General features: G+C 40.3%; 1 protein-coding gene and 1 long non-coding RNA gene across 10 annotated transcripts in view; one reads left to right on the top strand and one right to left on the bottom strand.

The window, feature by feature from the left end:
- The window catches only part of LOC143648801 (uncharacterized), an 82,368-nt gene extending 64,272 nt beyond the window's left edge, over positions 1-18,096 (bottom strand). For 2 of the 6 annotated variants that reach the window (XR_013158822.1, XR_013158824.1), the window contains exons 1-3: positions 17,915-18,094; positions 17,223-17,389; positions 15,274-15,345 (exon numbers count right to left, since the gene is read on the bottom strand). This is a non-coding gene — a long non-coding RNA (uncharacterized LOC143648801). Of the gene's footprint in view, positions 1-8,935; positions 13,484-15,273; positions 15,346-17,222; positions 17,390-17,914 lie in introns of those variants that run through there. The other 4 variants (XR_013158826.1, XR_013158825.1, XR_013158823.1 and 1 more) reach the window with 4 other exon arrangements.
- DDC (dopa decarboxylase) overlaps positions 11,736-22,471 on the top strand; it is a 113,437-nt gene continuing 102,701 nt past the window's right edge. For 2 of the 4 annotated variants that reach the window (XM_077119308.1, XM_077119296.1), the window contains exon 1: positions 11,736-11,899. The gene's annotated coding sequence lies outside the window, so the exon portion shown is untranslated. Of the gene's footprint in view, positions 11,900-17,953; positions 18,279-19,200; positions 19,252-22,471 lie in introns of those variants that run through there. The other 2 variants (XM_077119305.1, XM_077119307.1) reach the window with 2 other exon arrangements.

Genomic DNA, 22,471 nt, shown 5'->3' with positions numbered 1-22,471 from the left:
CAACAAATATTGTAAACAAATTTAAATCATGCATAGAAGGTTCCTGTTGATTTGGGACCTGGCTGGGACCTTAACAGGATAACTGAAAGGCTAGTGTCAGGGCCAGAGGCAGCTCCTCTTTGTCTACAGGCCAGACCCTCCAACTGCTGCATCAAGGCTCCCACCTCTCTGCTGTATGTACACAGCCAGCACTTGCCTTTAGCTGGTTATTCCATGCCTCCATGGTGACCAAGCCTTCTTTTGAGTGATTTCCTTCTTGAAGTATATATTCTAGTTTAATGAGGCAGGGAAATGTCCTATGTTTTAAAGACACTCTATAAATGTCAATGCACACAGAGAATATTAATTTTCATGGAGACAAGAAGACAGGTATGAGAAACTATTCCAAGAGAGGCTGCTGGGCTTTCTCTTGAACATGGTTCTAATGTACAATGCAGGGGGAGCTGGATCAGGTAAATGATGCTGGGTAAGGAAAGGACCAGATTCTATTTGTCTCACTTCCACAGCCTCTATGGCCCTTCCCCAAACATTCAGCCATGTAGGCCTGAGGGTCCTGAGAAGGTGGGTAATCTAAACTGAATTCAAGTTTTATCATATCCCATGGGGTTTGAAAGGTAGAGTCGGTGCAGCATCTCCTAAGGATTTCTTATTTGGGCCTCCTTTTGGGCCATGAAAACATCTCAAATCTCAACAAAGCAGAGATGTTGAATTCCTTAAAGCTCAGGACCAGCTGGTGGCTTTAGAGCTCCATAAAGAACTGCTCAGTGTAGACAGGACATGCAACTCACCAAGAGAGAAAAAGCTTCTTTAAAACTCATTGGGAAAGGAGGCAGGACAAGATTGCAGCATAGTGAGGTGTGGAATTTAATTCATCCTCTAGAGTAGCTAGCAAATACCCAGTAACTGTATGGAACAACTGATGGGGAGACATCACTGACCAGACACACATCGTACACCAGTCTATAATGGGTTAAACAGTTGATATCTCCCATAGAACAGTAAGTCTGCCAAACCATGGAAGCTGATGCTCCTCCCCCATGGGCATGGCAGGCTGGTTTTCTGAGGGAAAAGGAAACAAATTGCACTAGCAGCAAAGAACCAAGTTCCAACCAAAAAATTAATCAACAAATTCAGTCAGCTGAAAACAGGCCATGAGTACAGATAAATCTGGAGTAAGAACTAGAGGAACCAGAAGTTTTTGCCTTGGCAGAGAGGAGGGTAGGGCTGATTAAAAAAAAAAAAAAGACCAGAGGCTTTTTGAGTCAGAACAAATACTGGAAAAGGGCTGGTCCCCAAGAAAAGGCGGCACATAGAGCCTGGGGACACACAGAACAATGTAACATCTTCAGCTTTCTACCTCTTGATTGGCAAACCCAGGAGCTAGGGCCTGGTTTAGATAAGGCTTTTTATGTCTTTTTTTCCCTTTACTTCCCAACAGCTCATTGGATAAAACTATGAGCATTCTCAGGCTTTAGCACTGCCCCAGGCAAGGGCGGAATTAAGGCATGTCTGAGAGACAAAGTAAATAGGTGAATAAGGACAATTCCCTAAAGGGTGTGTCTTTCCCAAGAAAAGGGGGTTTGGGCCCAGCTCAAGTAGTGGATTCCTTCAAGGAATTCAAGCTCCAGGGGCTGAAAGATACAAGCAACCTAAGCCTGACCTCTACCTTAGTCTTTGTCTCAACCACACTGCTGACAGGGAGAGGCTGCTGAAATTAAAAACACTACATCACTTTATGCTGGTAGGAAACTGTGGGCAGATAAGTGCGACATGCTTGGAAGAATAGGAAAAGCACAGAATCTAGAGGCTTCATAGGAAAGTCTGACAACCTGCTGAGTCTCACCTTCAGGGAAACCTGATACTAGCTACTCTCTCCTCTTGAGGAGAGTGGGTCTGGATGGTCTGGGAAAATCTGACTGTGCCAATCATATCTGAAGAGTCCACCTCAAAAAATATACAAAAAAGGGTTCCATATAGACAGTGCAAGAAACAGAAAACAAGAACTGATCAACAAGAAAACCTAGGTAAAAGAGTGAAAAGGACTTCCAGAATAAACTAATTAAGGAAATCAAATGCCTAGACACCAGCAAAAAAGAAGGAGTCATATTAGGAAAATTGAAGATATGGTCCAAAGGAACAAACCAACATTTCAAATGAGCTACAGGAGTTGAAACAGCTAATCTAAGATGTTCAAATATACATGCAAAATCACATCAAAACTCAAATCAGTGAATTGAAAAAGATATGGCAAAAGGAGGTGAAGGATATAAAGAAGACATTGGGTAAACATAAAGAAGAATTTGAAAGTCTGAAAAAACAAATTACAAAACTTATGGGAATGAAAGTTACAATAGAAGAGATTAAAAAAAAACACAATGGAGACCTACAACAGAAGATTTGAAGAGGCAAAAGAAAGGATTAGTGAACTAGAGGACAGAACATCTGAAATTCTACACACATACAAAAAGACAGAGACAAGAATGGAAAAATATGAGCAGAGTCTCAGGGAATTGAATGACAACATGAAGTGCATGAATATATGTGTGATGAGTGTCCCAAAAGGAGAAGAGAAGGGAAAAGGGGCAGAAAGACTAATGGAACAAATCACTGAAAATTTCCCATCTCTTATGAAAGACATAAAATTACAGGTCCAAGAATTGCAGCATACCCCAAACAAAACATATTTGAATAGACCTACTCCAAGCCACTTACTAATCAGACTGTCAAATGTCAGAGACAAAGAGAATTCTAAAAGAAGCATGAGAAAAGTGATCTATCAAATATAAGGGAAACAATAAGACTATGTGTGGATTTCTGAGCAGAAACCATGAAGGGAAGAAGGCAGCAATATTATATATTTAACATACTGAAAGAGAAAAACTGCCAACCAAGAATTCTATACCCAGAAAAACTGCCCTTCAAAAACTGAGGGGAGTTTAAAATATTTTCAGACAAATAGTCATTGAGGGAGCTTGCAACTAAGAGACTAATTCTATCAGAAATACTAAAGGGAGCACTATAGGCAGATAGGAAAAGATGGGAGAGAGAGGTCTGGAGAAGAGTGTAGAAATGAAGACTATCAGTAAAGATAAAAAGAGGAAAAATAAGATATGATGTATAAAATCAGAAAGATAAACTTGTAGAAGAAAGTACTGCCTCTACAGTAATAACATTAAATATTAATGGATTAAATTCCCCAATCAAAAGACACAGACTGGCAGAATGGATTAAAAAGGAGGATCCATCTATATGCTGTACACAAGAGACTCACTTTAGATCCAAAGACAAAAATTGGTTGAATCAGTTGCTGAGTGTGAGTATGTTTGAAAGAGGAATGGTAGGGGCATGTATGACACCAGAAGGAATGAAAGAAGATAAAGACTGGGACTGCATAACTTGGCAAAACCAAGAGTGGACAATGATAGTGATTAAATGTACCAGTATAAGAATTTTTTTCCTGGAGGGATAACAAATGAATGTCAACACTGTAGGGTGTTGAAAATGGGACAGCATATGGAAAAAATATAATCAATGTGAACTAGGGTCTATAGTTAATAGTAACATCGTAATACGCCTCCATTAAATATAATCAATGCAAACTAGGGTCTATAGTTAATAGTAACATTGTAATATGCCTACATTAAATGTAATAAAGGCAATATACCAAAAGTAAAAGTCAATAAGAGTGGGATATAAGGGAGGGTGTTGTAGTTTACAAGCTGTCAGAATGTGATATAACAGAAACAGAATGGCTTTTATAAGGGGGAATTTATTAAGTTGCAACTTTACAGCTCTAAAGTGGTAAAAATGGCCAAATTAAAGCAAGGTTGTAGAAATGTCCAATCTAAGGCATCCAGGGAAAGATATGTTGGTTCAAGAAGGCCAATGATGCTCAGGGTTTCTCTCTCTCAACTGGAAAGGCACATAGCAAACATAATGACATCTGCTAGCTTTCTCTCCAGGATTCTTGTTTCATGAAACTCACCCAGGGGCATTTCCCTTCTTCATCTGGCTGCATAGGCTCTTATGTTCTCCTGGCTCTCAAGCTTTCTCCACAGCATTTCCTCTTTTAAAGGATTCCAGTAAGCTAATCAAGACCCACCTGGAATGGGTGGAGTCACATCTCCCTCTAATCAAAGGTCAATACTCACAATTGGGTGAGTCACATCTCTGCAGATATAACCTAATCAAGTTTCCACCCTTAAGTACTGAACAGGGATTAAAAGAAAGAGCTGCTTCCACAATGTGGATCAGGATTAAAATATGGCTTTTCTAGGGCACATATCCTTTCAAACCAGTACAGAGGGGTATGAGATTCTTGTTGTCATTGTTTCTATTTTTTATTTTATTTACTTTTTTCCTTCTTTTTCTTTTTTTCCTCTTTTTCTCTATTTGCAGAAGAAATGGAAATGTCCTCATACAGAATGTGGTGGTGATTATACCAGGAACCATTGTTTGTTTACTTAGGATGGATTGTATGGGATGTGAATAAAACTGTTTAAAAAATAAACTGAAAGATACAGTGCTGGAAAAAATGTAGACAGATATTAGTTATTCACTGTTGGTAGGTGTATTAGCTAGGGTTCTCTAGAGAAACAGAATCAGCAGGAGAGATCTGTAAATATAAAATTTATAAAAGCGTCTCATGCTACCATGGGGATGTAAGAGTTCAAGATCTGTAGGTTAGGCCATGAGCTGGCAGCTCCAATGAAAGTCCTCAATAACCTTTCAGGAGAGGCTAACTGGCTGAAGCAGAAAGGGGGATTGGCTCTTTTAAATCCTCCTTAAAAGTCTTCTGGTGGTTAGATTAAGCATCACTTATTGCAGAAGACACTCCTTGGATGCAGCCAACATTGTCATATTTTAAGTCCATGAAATGTCCTCTCAACAACAGACAGGCCAGTGCTTACATGGCCAGACAACTGGGCACCACAACCTGACCAAGTCGGCACATGAACTTGACCATCACAGTAAGGAAGTAGAATGGTGCAGCCCCTCTGAACTAAGTATAGGGCTAGGAGGCTAAGTATAGGGTTGCAATAAGATCCTGCACCCCATTTTTAGGTATATATTTGGAAGAACTGAAAGCAGGGACATGAATGGTTATTTGTACACTGGTGTTTAGGAGTCAGTATTCACGACTTGCAGTGGATGGAGGTAGCCTAAGGGTACATCGAATGATGAATGGAAGGGCAAACTATTGTATATACATATAATGGAATATTGAGCAGTTGCAAGAAAGAATGAAGTTGTGAGGCATTCAACTAGGTGAATGAAATTTGAGGAGAGTATGTTGAATGAAATAAACCAGAAATGAAAAGACAACTATTATACAAATATTATAATGCCTCACTAATATGGACAAACTATAATGTGCAAACTCTGAGAACTGAATTTGAGAGCATAAAATACTAGTGGTCAATGAGAGTGTTCTATGTTTGCTAGCTGCAGGAATGCAACACACCAGTCTCAGTACCAAATCTGTTCTAGTTTGCTAGCAGCTGTAATGCAACACACCAGAAATGGATTGGCTTTTAATAAAAGGGAATTTATTTTGTTAGTTCTTCAGAGGAAAGGCAGCTAACTTTCAACTGAGGTTCTCTCTTACGTGGGAAGGGACAGGATGGTCTCTGCTGGCCTTCTCTCCAGGCCTCTGGGTTCCAACAACTTTCCCTGGGGTGACTTCTTTCTGCATCTCCAAAAGCCTGGGCTGAGCTGCGACTGCTGAGATGAGGAATGCTGAGCTGCTTGGGCTGTGCTACATTGCACTCTCTCATTTAAGCACCAGCCAATTAAGTCAAATGTCATTCATTGCAGCAGGCATGCCTCCTAACTGACTACTGATGTAAATCAGCAACAGATGAGGTTCATGTACCATTGGCTCATGTCCACAGCAACAGAACTAGGTGCCTTCACCTGGCCAAGCTGACAACTGAATCTAACTACCACATGTCTACCCCTTGTCAACTTGGCAACTATTCGCATCACCTTAAACAATATTAAGGTGCAAAAAATTCTCTTCTGGCTGTGGACCTGTGAATCTCAAAACAAGTTGTCTGGTGTCAATATGCAAAGGAGGGACAGTCACAGGATACAGGTTTTCATTTCCATAGGGAGAAATTGGAAGAAACACAGATGGAAAACCTGTAGGGCAAGCACCATGGGATTTCAAAGTCCAAAAGTCATTTATCCTTCGGCTTTAGAAAGTGGCAGTCCCACCCTTTCCAAGGGCCTATACAGTGGCCCGCCTCTTTCCAAATCAACCTTGGGGAGCACTGAGGAGATCACTTTTTTCTCGACTCCACTCTCTCCAGGCATCAGGGCCAGCCCTGGGCTCTCTGCCATTTCTGGGGCACATGCTCAACCCCTCCATGTGGTGGCAGCCAGGCTCTCCCCAGTGCCCCAAGAAGTGTGCTCTACCTTCTCCAAGGCCTGAGGCTGCACGACTCTTCCACTGCAACAAGGTGGGAGACTCATTCTCACCTTCAGGGTAAACTCACCCTCTCCATGCATATGGGTGGGTCCACTCTCCTGGTCAAGGTTTGTTGGCTTCAGACCCGAGCTTCCATGGTTTTCACTCTGCAAACTCCAATTTGTCCCTTTTGTGTCCCCTTTTGTCCAGATTGGCAGTGGTTCCGTTTACACCAATAGTCTCTTCAGGCACTCCAGGACTTCTCCATCATTCTTTTCACAGTTCCTCCAAAATCTTCCTCTTAGCCATCCAAAAAACCATTTCAACATATCTGGTATTTGCAAACCGCAGCAGCATCCCACTCTCCGGTACCAAATCTATTCTAGTTTGCTAGCTGCCAGACTGCAACACACCAGAGATGGTTTGGCTTTTAATAAAAGGGGATTTATTTTGTTAGTTCTTCAGAGGAAAGGCAGCTAACTTTCAACTGAGGTTCTTTCTTATGTGGGAAGGCACAGGATGGTCTCTGCTGGCCTTCTCTCCAGGCCTCTGGGTTCCAACAACTTTCCCTGGGGTGACTTCTTTCTGCATCTCCAAAGGCCTGGGCTGAGCTGTGACTGCTGAGATGAGGAATGCTGAGCTGCTTGGGCTGTGCTACGTTGCACTCTCTCATTTAAGCACCAGCCAATTAAGTCAAACGTCATTCACTGCAGCAGGCACACCTCCTAGCCGACTGCGGATGTTATTCAGCAACAGATGAGGTTCACGTACCATTGGCTCCTGCCCACAGCAACAGAACTAGGTGCCTTCACCTGGCCAAGTTGACAACTAAATCTAACTAACACAGAGAGGGAGGAGTAAGGGATATGGGATGTATGAGTTTTTATTTCTTTTTCTGGAGTGATGCATGTGTTCTAAAAATGATCATGGTGATGAATACACAACTATGTGATAATATTGTGAGCTGTTAATTATATACTTTGGATGGACTATGAGTGCATGAAGACATCACAATAAAAATTATTTTTTAAGAAGGATGGTAGAAGTTATAGTAGCAGAAGTAGCACTAGTGGCCAAATTCAGTATAAATATTTAAAAAAATCAATACAATTCATCTGGCAAGAACCCATGTGGAAACAGTTATGAAAAAGTCCCAAATATTCCATTCATAACAGCAACTTTAAATATTGGATTATTAACAAATTTAATAATAGTTTAGGGAACTTATAAGACCTAATAATTAAAATAATAATACAGTAAAAAAAAAGGACTTGTGGGACTGGGTGGGAGGGTGATGATGTGGAGAGGTGAATTGTTATATGACTTGGTTTATGGCTTAAATGGCATTCCAGATGCCACTTGTTGGGTTTTGAATCATGTATCCCACAGAAGACAATATTTAAGTTTTAATCCATGTTCCTGTTGTTGAGAACCCATTTGTAAATAGAACCTTTTAGGATGTTCTTATTAATTAAGCTATAAAATCATTTGTGAATAGGCTCTTCAAAGATTCTATCTAATTGAGACCAAATTGAATCAGGGTGGGCCTGAATCTACTGTGGCTGAAGTCCTCAAAAGCAAAGGAAATTGGTAGCAAAGGGAAGTAGAAGTCAGCAGAAACCAGAGGAGCAGAAACAAGGAGAGAGAAATTGCCATGTGTCAGAGGACTGCGGAATGCTACAGAGTCTGGGAGAAAGCAAGCCCTGCCAATACCTGGATGTTGGATCTAACCTCCAAAACCATGAGATAGTAAAATTCTTATTGCTTAAGACACTCCACTGTGTGGCAGTTGTCATAGAAGCCCTGGCAAACTAAGACACCACTCTGCTAGTAAGGTTTAGGTGTCTACAAATAGAAATACTTATAGGGCTCTTTAACTTTTCAAAAGTTTGACTTTACATTGTATAATGGCAGCAATCTATGATTTACATACTTATAACAACAAGCTCTAAAAAGGAGATATGAAATCTCAATCCTTTGTTAAGGAACTGTGGCAGATGCTGTTTATGATTTATCATTTCTGAACACATAACTGCCAGCCACCAGCTCCTGTGACCCTGTCCCTGGTCTCTAGAGCTTGTCTGCCCATGTGAGGACTGAGCAGTGGGAGTGACACCCTATCAGGTGCATGTTCTGTATTGGCACCAAAAGTCCCAGTAACATTAAACTCCAGTTGCCCACAGGGGTAACTGGTTTGAAAACACACCCTATACTAGGTTCCTCACCTCCCTACACTTCAACTGTTGTTTTCTGGGATCATCTGCAAAATCAACTATTTGTCCTTTAATCTGTCTCTGGGTCGCTTTGAAGGGACCCAGATTAAGACCAGAACATAAATAGAGTTGTACTCCCAATCCAATCTCATTAGGATTTTTTAATGTAGGAACAAATGACTTTAAAGTTCATTTTGAAGGAAAAGTATGTGCAAGTCACAAGAACTGCTTTAAAGAACAGTAATAAGGGAACACTGCCTTTCCAGGTGACAAAATATAGTGATAAAATTTAAATGCTGTACCAGTGACACAGAATTTAATGGACTAATTTAACAGAACAACATGTTTCAGAAACAGGTGCAAATATCTTTTCAAGAAATAATACTAGGAGAATTGGCCTACTTTTTGGAGGGAACTATAACTCTATCTTATGTTTATCCACCAAATTCCAAATGAAGTGAAGATCTAAAAGTAAAAACATAAAAGCATAAAAATACGAAAACAAAATAGAAGTAAATATGTCTACACTCTGAGTGGAGAGGTGCTTCCTAAACCTGACACCAAAGGTTCAGAAACATGGAGCCTGGACTGATAATTCTGTATACCCAAAGAGGAAAAACTTCTGAATGTCAAGGAACAGAAAGTACAGTCAAACTGGGGGAAGGCATATTTATTGTGATAAAATGTTTATGATACATTATTAAGTCAAAAAACACTGTGACAAAACAGGATATACAGATTTATCTCGTTTGTCAACATTAAGAAAAACCCTGAAGGGGCAAATGTTAGCAGCAACTCTCTCTCAAAGATAAAATTCTGGATGGAATTTTTTTCTCATTAGAAGTTTCTGTATTTTCCCACATTAACACATATTAGTTTGGTTTTTTTTAGGCATTTTTCTTTACTGAGAGCTAATGGACCTTGTGAATCCCTCAGAAGCTCATGCACGGTCAAGCATTGAGACCAACAGAGTTTCTTTAAAACACAGAATGCTTTCCTGACTCATTAAAACTAGAATACACACTGAGATAAAGAAGTCAGCAGGAGGATTGGCCAGCATGGGAGCATAGAATGTCCAGCCAGAGGTGGTACAGGCTGTGTGCATTTGGGAGGGAGATGGGTGCTCTGATGCAGCAGCTGGGGGGTTTGGGTCTGTTCCTGAGGGTAAGAAGAGCTGCCTCTGGCTCTGATGCTGGCCTTTGGGATCATCAGCCAATGCCACAGCCCAGTTTCACAGCTCATCAAGAATAGTCTATTAATCATGTAAATTCCTATGTGGACTTGTCTACTAGGAGGGGATGTATTGATCAAAGTAACACTACTAGTTTTCTTTCTTTATGTAAACTTCTAAATTATTCTCTTTTCTCTCTCTCTCTGGTTGATCTTATCCAGTCTACTGCTTCAAATATCATCTAAACCTTTTCAACCCATGGATTTATTTTCTATCTAGACCTGTATCTTAGCACCAGGCTCATGTATCTAAAGGTCTGTTGATATCTCCAGTTGGATGATTGTGGATATCTAATATTTAATTCCAAAACTGAATTCTTGATCTTGTTCATCTCACAAGGCCCCAAACAGATGTGTCCCTCAGCCTTCTTTCTCTCAGTCTATGACTACCACCATCTCTCCAGTTGCTTAGTCACTTTGAAGTCATCCTGTCTCCGACCCCTCCATCTTCCTCAGCATCCTCCTAACACACATATACGTGCACACACACACACAGACACTTGCACAGCACACGTGTATGCATACACAAATTCATACAGTCACATGCACATATGCACACACATACCTGAAATCCTACCACTCTTCCTCATCTCAACTTCCTTCCCTCCTCTAACCTACCCCAAACTACCATCAGTCTTCCTTGGATGATTGCACTTTCACTCTTGTGATCCTCTGATCCACATTTCTATACAAGAGTCGTAACATAAAACATAAAAACATAAAAAACTAAGGTCTCTGCTTTCTAAAAACACTTCAATGCTTTCCACTGCATTTGAGGGAAAACAAATGACCAAACCTGGCTCACAAGACCCCTTTCCTTGTATGGTACTATGGGGATAGCTTTCCCTTCCTTCAAGGTCTTGAACACAGCAAGCTCTTTCTAGCCTCAGGGACGTAAGAGATGTTCCCTGTATGGTACTCTTCCCACTGTTCTTTACCTTGCTAAGGACCACAAATTCTTTAGGTTTCAGCTTAACTAAGTCACAGGGTGTAGAATACACAGTAGTATGTTTTCCTGTAGGACTGACTTCCGATTTCATCTTTGCTCTTCTTTCTTTCTTCCAATTGGTCTTGTAGAGGTTAGGAGTCTCTTCCATTTCTCTGTTTCAGTATTAGCAATATAAATCCTAGGCCACTACCTTCAGCCCATCCCCACCCCTTGGAATCTTCCACAGAGTAGAATGTATAGTTCTTTTTTACATTTATCTTGTAACAAATGCAGGTGGTGTCAGCTATTACGTGCTTGCTGTTTTGTGCCCAGTCTCATGTCCACTCTGCTCTTAATCCTGGCTGAGCCCCAAACTGTCCACTGCAAGCTCCCAAGACCAGCTCCTAAGCTCATTGTACGCTTCCCTGTGTGTGTTCTCAAAACAGCTTCCTCAGCCCTGCTTTATCCTCTGATAAAATATTTTCTACCTTGGTTTTTCTGAAATTTGTCAAATTCTATTTACAGTATTGTTTTTAACTAACATTTCAATGGATTTTGGGAAGAGAAGTGGGTACTTGGGTTCTATTACCTGGACCTGGAAATCTTAGCCATTGTTTCCAAAAGCAGACTAGGGAAGTGCAGTCTCAGTTTTTGGGCTGTAGGAGGCAGTCTGTAAGGCACACTTCACATGCTTAAGTGGTAGAATTTACAGGATGATTTGGGGGGATGAAAATTTGAAATTGGGGTTTTTAAAGAAAATTTTGGATGTATTTGTATGGACAATTTTATAGCAAGAAAGATAAAAAATGATAAGGGTTCTGAACAAAACAAGCAGGCTCTCCAAATGAGCTTTTTCATATTTGCCAGAAATGAGCTACTTCCTTTATGCTTCTCAAGATTTCCTGACGTTACTACTCACCATTAGAAATTAATGTTTAACCAGCAGATGAGACTAAGAATGCAGAGACAGGAAAACGTGTGTGTCTGGAGCTGCCAGAAGAATTACCTCCTGAAGGACTAAAGTCCCTAGCTGCTTCTCCACGTTTTTCTCAGTTCCCAAAGCCGGAGAATCCCAGAAAGGAGTGTAGACGTGTAAGGAATTAGAATTCCCAGAAAGTAAGTCTAAAGCTTTATACTTTCAAGTTATTATTGCTGGAAATGGCAACAAATTTTTGTACCTTGCCTTTCTGGGCCCTCACTATTGAAGGTTTGTTTAAACGTTAACTCGTTTTAAGTACTAGAGATATTATTGGTCAAACGCTTTCTCTTGTATGCTGAAGGTTGGAAGAGTTTTTATTCTGGGGGGACTGAATCCTGGGTTCTCACACATGCACACACACACACAGTCAATCATGGAACTTGTTTGTGATGAGGAACTGGGAGTGATTTCATAATTGTGGCTCAAGGGCAAAATGGATTGTACTCCTCTCTACAACAAACCACCTACACAATTTGGGAGCACGTTTATTTCCTCCTTTGTAAAATGGGTTTTTAAATGGTACCTGTATTTCCAGGTTATTGTAAGGAGTAAATTAGATAACATATATAAAATACTTGGTAGAAAGGAGATGATTGATCAACTCTGCCCTTTAAACCATTAACAACTGTATCTCTGTGAAAGGTTCTCTTCTTTTGGCATATGGCATTATTCAATTAGAAGTAAATTTAACAGCCACCTATGATGTGTAATTTAAAGGAACTGATTTTCCCTACTGACTTGCTACAATGACTACAAGCCCCAGCAAAATACACAACCCTTGAGAAGAAATTATTGTTTCTCTATCAGGCTTGAGTTAAAACAATAACTTCTGAGTGGTTAGTGTGTGCTGGGCTCTGTCCAGAAAGGGATTCACCTTTTTTAATCATCTGCACATTTCACAAGTGAGAAAACTGAGACTGAAGAGATGAAGATGGCAAAAAGTCTCACAACCAGTGGAAATGAAGGTGCTCTTATTTCACAGTCTGGGACTTTCTGTTCAACCATGCTAGGGAAGGGTTGCATTTTTAAAGCACTTTACTGTGTTCCAGGCCTATACTAAGCATCACATGAAGGGTTTATCAGAGACCAGAAAGTACAGTTCTAAGAGATGGAACAGGAAAGGCATGAGTATTGACAGGATGGAAGATAGGAAATAGCAGAGATGGAGCAAGGGCATAGCTGGGAAGTAATGGACTAGACTGAGAGTGGCAGCAGCCTGTGTTTTCAAAGTTGCATGAGGGTACATGAAATTCTGAGTCAGCCAAGGCCTCATCTTCTTAGCATATCTCACCGTGCAGTGAGCTAAGGGATCCCATTGCTTTCAGTTTTGAGATTCTCTCAGCAGAATGGGTTGAGTCTTTGATGATCAGTTAGCCCAGGAGAATACATTCCCTGAGGAAATGCCCTTGGATTGTTCACTTAGCCAAGCAATCCCATTTGCTGGGGCCAGGATGTCAAGCAGTGCTGTTATTGCTAGGGGTGAATCATGCTCTTTGGGCTTCCCTGGATGAAGGTGAGGGATAGAGAAGCCCCCAAAGAGCTTTTCACTCTAGATGCCCTCAAAGAGTTAATTTATGACATTTTGAAACAAGGAAAATGTTGGTGCTTCTTAAAACCTAAATCATAACTTTCAACTTTTAAAAAATTATTATATAATATGTGAAGAGACATAGCCATCTGCATATGATAGTATTCCTTAACTTCTTTCCATCCTTGGTATCCTAGGAAGAGAAGAAGCTCAGTAATGTCTATTGCATAAACTACTTTCTCTTCTGAAGAACAACAAGGTTTTCACATGGGCAGTTGAGTAATTTATTCAGGGATTTAATTTATTATTCTTATGCAAAATGATAAAAGCTTTGATCCACCAAGAAGATAACACAATTCTATAGTGTATGTATAAGAAGGGACTTAAATATATAAAGCAAATCTTGACATAACTATGGGGAGAAATTGACAAATTCACCATCATAGTGGGAGATCTCAACACATCTTTACCAATTAGAGAAAGCTGGATGATAGATCAAGCAAACAAAATATTAGTATAGACTTATAAATCCTGAACACCACAAATAACAAATTTGTTTTATTGGACATATGTGGAACTCTGCACCCAATAATCAGAAAAATACCCTTTCTTTCCAAGTGTACAAGAAATATTTACTGGAATTGACCATGTATTAGACCATCATACAAGTCTCAGCATCTACTACAGAATTACTATCACACCAGGATGTTCTCTGGTCACAATTCAATTAAATTAGAATTCAATAAAAAATTATGAACAAAATTTCTATATATTCCAAAAATTTAAAAAACTTCTAAATAACTCATGACAAAGTTTAATAGAAATTAAGTAATACTTAGGAATAATTCATAATGCAAATGCTACATATTAAAACTTGAGGTATGCATTGAAAGAAGCATATGGTAGCCACAAGCAACGTATGGCCACTGAGCACTTGAAATGTGGCAAGCATGACTGAGGAAATGAATGTTTAATTTTATTTGCTTTTATTTGCATTTACTTACATTTAAGTCTAAAACTGAAGAGGGAAACAAATAGCTTTAAATGCTTATATTAGAAAATAAGAGAGGACAAAAATTAATGAGTCAAATACCCAACTAAAGTTAAAGAAAGAACAACAACATAAACCTAAAGGTAACTGGATGCAGGCAATATTACAAATTAGGAGGAGAAATTAATGAAAAAGAAAATACAATATAGTGGATCAAAAAGCCAAAAGTCACTTTTTGAGAATCACTAGTAAAATAAACACAGTTCTGGCAATATCAACTAAAGAAAAAGAGAGGGGAATACATAAATAATATTATATATATAATATTGAAGAGGGGGATATATTATAGATCCAACAAAATAAAGAAATTATGAGTCTACCATAAACAACTATGTTATTAAATTGAAAAAAAATCAATGAAACACCACCAAAATTGGTGCAAGAAACAGAAATCCTGACTAATAAACAATTTGATTTGTTAAAAATATTCTCTCAAAAATGGTGGAAGGCAGTGGAACTGAATGATTTTATAATAATCATGTATGATTTATAATAATCTTTTAGAGATTGGACAATTCCAAATCTCAAAATTATACCAATTGTTGCAAAGAATCAAAAAAGAAGGAACAGTGTTCATATCTATTATAAGACACAGAATCTGTCTCCAGATCTTATGTTTCATATAAGACTGGAGACAGTTTGAGAAAGGAAAATTACAATATTACTCATGAAATAGAGGTAAAAATTCTGTACAAAGTATTATCCCCTTTTATCTCAGGATTTAAGAATATTTAAACATACAAAAAAATTTTATGTTAAAAATTTAAAGGAGGAAAAACATGATTTTTCTCTTTAGATGCAGAAAAGCATGTTATAAATTAAGCATCTATTAATTATAAAGGTAGGAATAGAAGGAAACATCCAATTGGGAATTTGCAATAAGACCTTAAAGCAAACATCATTCTTAATAATGAAACGCTAGAAATTTTTACCTCAAAATCAACACAAGGATGTTCACCACCACTGCTTCTATTCAACAGTGTTCCAGAGGTCCAAGGACAGTGCTGTCAACAGTAATATAAAGCAAACAACATACATAGTCTTAAGTTTATAGTAGCCACATTAAAACAAGTACAAAGTATATGCATTCTGTAATATAATGAAAATACTTAATGTGATACAACAATTAAAGTAAAATGAAGACCTATATAAATTTGAGCGTAATAGGAACAATTTATGTGCTGCTTCAGTTTTAGACTTAAATTTAAATAAATAAAAATAAAATTAGACATTCAGTTCCTCAGTCATACTTGCCATATTTCAAGTGTTCAATAGTCATATGTTGCTTGTAACTATCATATTGGACAACAAAGCCCTAGACAGTTCAATAATAAGACAAGAAATAAAAAGTAAAAAGATTAAAAGAAGAATATTTTCATACTTCACAGATGATATGATTATTTATGTTGAAACCTATGAGAATCAACAAATTGTTAAAACTTTTAGTGAGGTGACCAAGAAAAGGATCAATATCTAAATTTCAATTGTAATTCTATTCTTCAGCAATAAAGTTAACATCTTTGATTGCTAATGAGGAAGATCATCTTTTTCTGATACTTTTGAGCCATTTGTGTTTCTATTTCTGTCAAATGCTTGTTTTTCTATTGAGTTGTCTTTTTCTTATTGAAAAGGTCCTTTTGTATTATAGATCCTAATGCTTAATTAATAATATTTATTAGAAATACCTTCCTCTAGTTTGTAGGTTGTCTTTCAATTTATAGTATTTTTGGGGAAAAAAAAAGTTCTTAACAGTAATGTAATCAAATGTTTGAATCTTTCCCTTATAGTGAGCTGATTAAGTAAATCATTTAAGAAATTCTTTCTCTCAGTTCATAAAAATATACTCCTCTATTTTTTGTTGATTTTGCCTTCCATATTTAAGTCTTTAATCAAGCAGGGGTTGATTTTTGTATAGGGAGTGAGAAAAGGATTCAATTTAATTTTTTCCCCAAATGGATAAACAGCTGTTCCAACAGCATTTAAAATCTACTTTTTTGCTTATCTTCAAGGCCACTTCTGTCAATTTCCCAAAGTATTCTGGTCGATTGGTCAGGTGTCTGTCCCTGCATCAAAACCACTAATTTTTTACAGCTTCAGCAGTCTTGAAAATTGTAGTGCAAGATTCCCTAGAATAATAGCGTTCTTTCTCAGGATTATAGGGGCTATTCTTAAACCTTTGCTTTTTCATTTCTATTTTAGAGTAGAAAATCTTTGCAGGGATTTTGATTAGAATGGTATTGAATCTATTAGTCAATTTTAAGTAAACTGAGATATTTACAATATTGAGTGTTCCTATCCATAAACAGTACATTTATTTCCATTAATTTAGGTCCTCTTTAATGTTTTTCAATAGTTTTAATAAATTTCTTCATGCAAGTCCTGCACATTGTTTGTTAGTTTAATTCCTAGACTCGTGTAATGTTTGTTCTTAGCGTAAATCGTATCTTGTCATTATCATTACAGAGGGTTAAAGCCAATAGCAGAAAAGTTACACCTATTAAGGTGGAAGTGGGTTTAAATCCAGAATCTGGAGCCGCTATCTTAACTACAGACTCCATGGTGACATCGTGTCACTTTGAATCTTTTGTTTCTACCTTTTAAATGAATCTCAAATCTATCTACTCTGTCCCACTCTTGCCAGTCCCGGCCCCCAATTTACTCTCCAAGCAACAGCCAAGGTGATTTTTAAATACTTAAATTGGATAAATCACCACCCTGCTTCAAACTGGTCAATGACTTTACACTTCCCTTAAAGTCCAGACCCTGCCCAGAGCATCAGGTCCTCCACCAGGGCTGTGTTCCTCTTCACACCCTTCGCAGTACCCTGGTTACAGTTAGCAATTGTAGGCTTATTTCTCTGTTGACTTATTTATGATCTTACTCCAATCCTGCCAGATGGCAGCCTGCTGGTGAAGCGTGTGGGTGTTGGTGCCACCCAGCCTGGGTGTGACAGCCAGTTCTTCCATGAGCTGTGTGATCTTGGGCAAGTCTGTTAACCTCTCTGGGCCTCTCATGTCCTCATCTGTAAACTGGTGATGATGATAACACCTACATCAGAAGGTAGTTATGAGGGACTAATGAGCCAATTCTCATGTTAGAAACACTATAAATTGTAGTCATAGCTAGTATTTATGAAATGAAATAGTTCCCTCATTTTTTCCCCAGTTCCCACCCCCAGAGTTCTGTCCCTTGCCAGGCCTATATTCACCACTTTCATGTGTAGGTTTCAGAGATTCATCAAATGTTGGTGGAGGGCCGGCTCTGGGCCAAGCGACGTGGAGGACGCAGAGGGACTCGCGGAAGGGGCACAGCCAGCCTGGGTCCTGCCTGTTGGCACCCCTGGACACGCTGCCAGACTCGACCCCCGCGCTCCTGCCAGTTTCTCCCTCATCAGGGCCTGTGTTTTTCCTCACAGCCACGTATCAAGGGGTGAGCAGGACGGCAGGGCTCCGCTGGGGCGAGTAGGTTTGCGCTTGAGGGATACCCGTCCTTCCCGCCCCACGGTTTCCCTCCTAGAGAGCTACCCCTGCGGCCCTAGGGACAGCTAAAGTGCTAGGGCAGGGTCTGCCTCACCTCTGTCAATCATGGCTGATCTCGCTGGGTCCGGTGGAGGTGGGGTTGGGATGGAGGTGGGGAAATGAACCACCCTCCTGCCGGCTCCAGCGCTGCCCTCAGAGCAGACGCGGCCTAATCGGCCTAATCGCCTCACCTCGAGCCTTGGCAGGGCCTGGTGAAGGCTGCGCATGCGCACACAGCTGGCGCAAGAGTTACCCCCACCCCCACCCGCGCCCACAACCTGGACCCTGTTCCGCGTCCCGCTGACTGGAAACTGCTGCTCCTGTCCCTGCTCCAAGGGAGAGCCCCCAACTCCCAGCCCAGGAGTGGTAGTTGCACCTTCAGAAGAGGCGCGGAGTACAGCCAGTGAATGGATGACAGGGTACGGTGGGGATTCCCAGCTCCAGACTTTCCCCCGGGCCTGAGAGCCTGTGAGGTTGGGCAGGAGGCCCAGGAATCCCTCCACCTTCGTGACCCTCTCAGCTGAGCAGAGCCTGTTCTCCTTCCCTCCTCCGGGCTGTGCTTCTTTCCCCGCTGTGCAGCTCATGCCCCTTTCCCAGGTTCACCTTGTGTCTGAAAGGCAGAGGGGCCTTATGAAGGGAGAAACGAAGTCCCACCGGTGTTACCTGCGCAGGTCAGGCCAGAGAGGTTGAGAGGAGAGGGAGGCCCCAACTTGTTTGGAGGAAATTTATGCTGTGAATTTTTAGGTGTGAGGGTAAAAGAACAGAACTTTGAATCAGATGTCCCTCGGTTCAGACCCTCTCGCTTAGCTCAGAGCCATGGATGGGCTTCCCTGAGCCCTCAGTCCTTCCTGTATAGACCCCAAGTTCCCCCTCAAGAGAGAAGGGAGGAGTGATGGAGAGTGGTGAGTGGTCACCGCTCACAGCCCCTTTGCGGCCATGCAGCGATGCTGCTTGCAGATGGCCGCTCCCCTGCTTCTCCCCTTGAATGGAGCCTGAGGAAGCCTGGATTTTTCAGAGGTTGCCCTGGCATAAGTTTCCAGAAAAACTGATTCCATGCCTGTGTTACAGAAGACTGAACTGGGAATGCAGGACCCATTTTCCTCTCGGCCTCTCTCCTCTCCCCAACCAGTGCAGGATCAGCTTTTCCTGTTCATTCCTGCTCTGTTTCAGAGGGCAACCACATCATGAGAAGGGTGGGGAGAGTGGAGGCCGTGGGAGAGCCAGGAGATGCTGCTGGGTAAATAGATGCAAAGCAACCTTCTCTGATTGGCTTGTGGGAGGCGGACACTTTGTCTACATAAATGGCAATCGGTTCCTCTGTGCTTTTTAACTGTCACCAAGGAGAGGAGAGAAGAGAGAGGGGGCAGAGAGCAAGCAACTCCTGGGCTGCCAGTAAGTACCCTTTTCTCTTCAGTGCTTGGGGGGCTTAGATGTGGGGGGGTGAAGATTTGCGGGGTTGATTCCTGCAAATAACTGAAGCCCTCTCCTTTAGGAAGAGGGAAGCTTAGCTGACTGTGACAGCTTGGCAGATCCAACGTGTGCAGGTGGCTGTGGATGTCATGGGAACTTTTTGAAAAAAAAAATGCACATATGAATCCGCCCACTTTTGTTGCGTATCATCTCTAAGCAACAAGTACGATAGAGATGCTTAAAATCAAAAAGTTCTGAGAGTTTTTAACTCATTTTCTGTGAGCCCTAATAGCAATATATAGTTAGTGGGAATGATTTTCCAGACTGGCTCAGGGCACATCTAGATCCACAGGGGTAGTGTGATGGGACAGGAAAGGAAAAGCCTATGACCCTATAGATCTGAGTTTGAATCCCTGACTCACACTTGCCCAGATCTCTTACCCTCAGCTATGGAGAAAAGGAAACAGTGTCTTCATACAGGATTGCTGTAGAAATAGGGTCTGATGTTTATAAAGTGGTGGGCGCAGAGTGGGTGCTAAATGGAGCCATATTATTCATAAGCAAGTAAATTGCCAGTAGGAAAGTGGGAGGGAATTCAAAATGACACTGTACTCTGGTCATGCTCCTTTTTCCTCCAATTTCCAAGGGAAATTCAAGCAGATGACCTGGGTTTTCCCCTTAATTACATTTCTCTGTAAAGACTCCGAAAACTGTGTCCCTTATAGATGATTCTCATCCAAATAAGCAGCATTTCCCCATAGAAACAAGACCAAAAGCAAATGTGACAATTATAGCATAGAAGATGACCCTCTTTAGTTTTGTCTTGGGTACTAGGGAGAAGCAGGGTCTTTCTGGCTTGGAGGCACCCCAAACACCCAGCTGCCAGCCTGTGAGGTTCATGGGCAAGGACAGCAGGCATCGTGGAACAATTAAGACGTAGGCTCATTGAGGACTGTCTGGATGTTTCTGAAAGAGACAACAAAATCATATTCACCATAGCTTCTTATTTCTCACATGCAAATGGTGGTTGTCTCTCTGTGCACAGCCAATTTAATTATAATAATCAAAAGAAAGACCACCATGCCATAAAGCCTCGACAGATTAAAGTCAGAGAATTAGTTGGGGGATTTACTTACATTTGTTCCCCCCTCTTCAGGGTGTTGGCTATTCTGGAGATTTTCCCTTGTACTCTAGGAAACTCAACTGGCCTCTGGTGGTAAATCTGGAGAAAGGCTCTAGGAAAATTAAATTCATTCGGAAGATTTTAGAACAAAAGTCCCTGTTGCTCTTGGGGCTCTTTAGTGTTTCTGGAGGAATAAGGGCAGGGAGCAAGATGCACCTCTGCAGGTATATGGGGACAGTGGCACAGCCTTAGAGGAAAAAATTGAAATCCCACTCTGCTCTCAGTGGTGGCTGACAGGCTGCATAAGCTGGGTGTGAGGAGCCAGACAAAAGGGAAATAGTCTGGCTGACTTGATTCAGCAGACCTAAGTGTAAAAACCATAAATAGCTGTGTGACCTTGGCCAAGTTACTTGCTTCTCTGAGCTTATTTCCTCATTTCTGAAGTGGGAATAATGTTGCTATTTTACAGAGCTGTTTGTAAATATCGAGAGAATATAGGTAAAGAATTTACATCAATGTCTTGTATATACTCAATATTCAGCATTTGTTTAATTTGTTACCCAACACTTCTCTTGGGTCACAGAGCCTTGCTTAGTTTGTTCAGCCTCCACCTGACTCTGATGGGATCAGCTTGATGTAAAACCCCAATGGAATGGTGGCAAGTTTGTACCTATTGATTTAGCACTCTTGGCTAAAGCCGCAGTCTCCTGGGTGAGGTGGGCAGGCAGAGCCGTAGACACATATACTGAGGCACAGACATGCCTTCCTCAGCAGGCAAGAGCCCCCTTTGGGGTAAGTGGGTTCATCTCAGACTCCTCAAGCCACAGACAGCACACATGTGTGTGGAGACCCAAACCAAAGGTATATGGGGAAGAGGCTGGCATCAGAATCAGATCTCAGCCCTGATCCTCTTGTTATTGGTGCTTAGCCTCTCCAAGCCTTGGTAAATCAACAGTGATGATATGCACCTCAAAAGGTTACTGAGAATCTTAAATGAGATAATGAATTCAACATGCTTAGCAGACTGTTGGGCTACACTGACTTGTTTGGTTTCTTGAATTATTGGATGTGACCATCAAGTACCAATATATTCTCAAGATTTGGCTTGGTGGCTGACCCTATAGCTAGGAAGACAGGCCAGCAACCAGAGGACAGGCTGATTGCCCAAGGAACAATGAGAATTCAAAATGAATTGAAGAGTCAATATTTACTTTTAAACAGAGTCATAAAAACAATAATGAATCCCCAAAGAGTGTGCCAAAACGTACTAAACAGAGTCACAATGGCAGATGTCATGTATTTATAATAGATAATAAATTGATATGTGACATTCTCATAGGATGTTAAAATTGTATGAAAAGGAGCAACCAAGTGGAAAATAGTTTGAGTAGTCTCAAGTCTATAGAAAAAGCAGATGGCTGTGTTCTTTTGTGAACTATAAATGTAACTTTATAGCATAAGGGGAGAAAAGAATTGAAAAAATAAGGGAAAACTTGTTTTTAAATGGGGAAGAGGATTGCTTTCTATTTAAGAAAAGTTACTTTCAGAAAAACACTAATATAAAATGGAAATGAAAGAGGAAAATTTAAATTACCTGTTGATTATTTTGTAAACTTTTTTTTATTAATTAAAGAAAAAAAAAGAAATTAACACAACCTTTAGAAATCATTCCATTCTACATATGCAATCAGTAATTCTTAACGTCATCACATAGATGCATGATCATCATTTCTTAGTACATTTGCATCGATTTAGGAAAAGAACTAGTAAAACAACAGAAAAAGATATAGAATGTTAATATAGAGAAAAAAATAAAAATAATAATAATAGTAAAAAAAAAGAAAAGGAAAAAGAAAAAAAAAAGACAAACAGACAGACAAGAAAAAAAACCTATAGCTCAGATGCAGCTTCATTCAGTGTTTTAACATGATTACTTTACAAGTAGGTATTATTGTGCTGTCCATTTTTGAGTTTTTGTATCTAGTCCTGTTGCACAGTCTGTATCCCTTCAGCTCCAATTACCCATTATCTTACCCTGTTTCTGACTCCTGCTGGACTCTGTTACCAATGACATATTCC

The sequence above is a fragment of the Tamandua tetradactyla genome, chromosome 1 (genome assembly GCF_023851605.1).
Source record: "Tamandua tetradactyla isolate mTamTet1 chromosome 1, mTamTet1.pri, whole genome shotgun sequence".
Lineage (NCBI taxonomy): Eukaryota > Metazoa > Chordata > Mammalia > Pilosa > Myrmecophagidae > Tamandua > Tamandua tetradactyla.
This window is presented reverse-complemented; position numbering and strand designations above follow the sequence as displayed.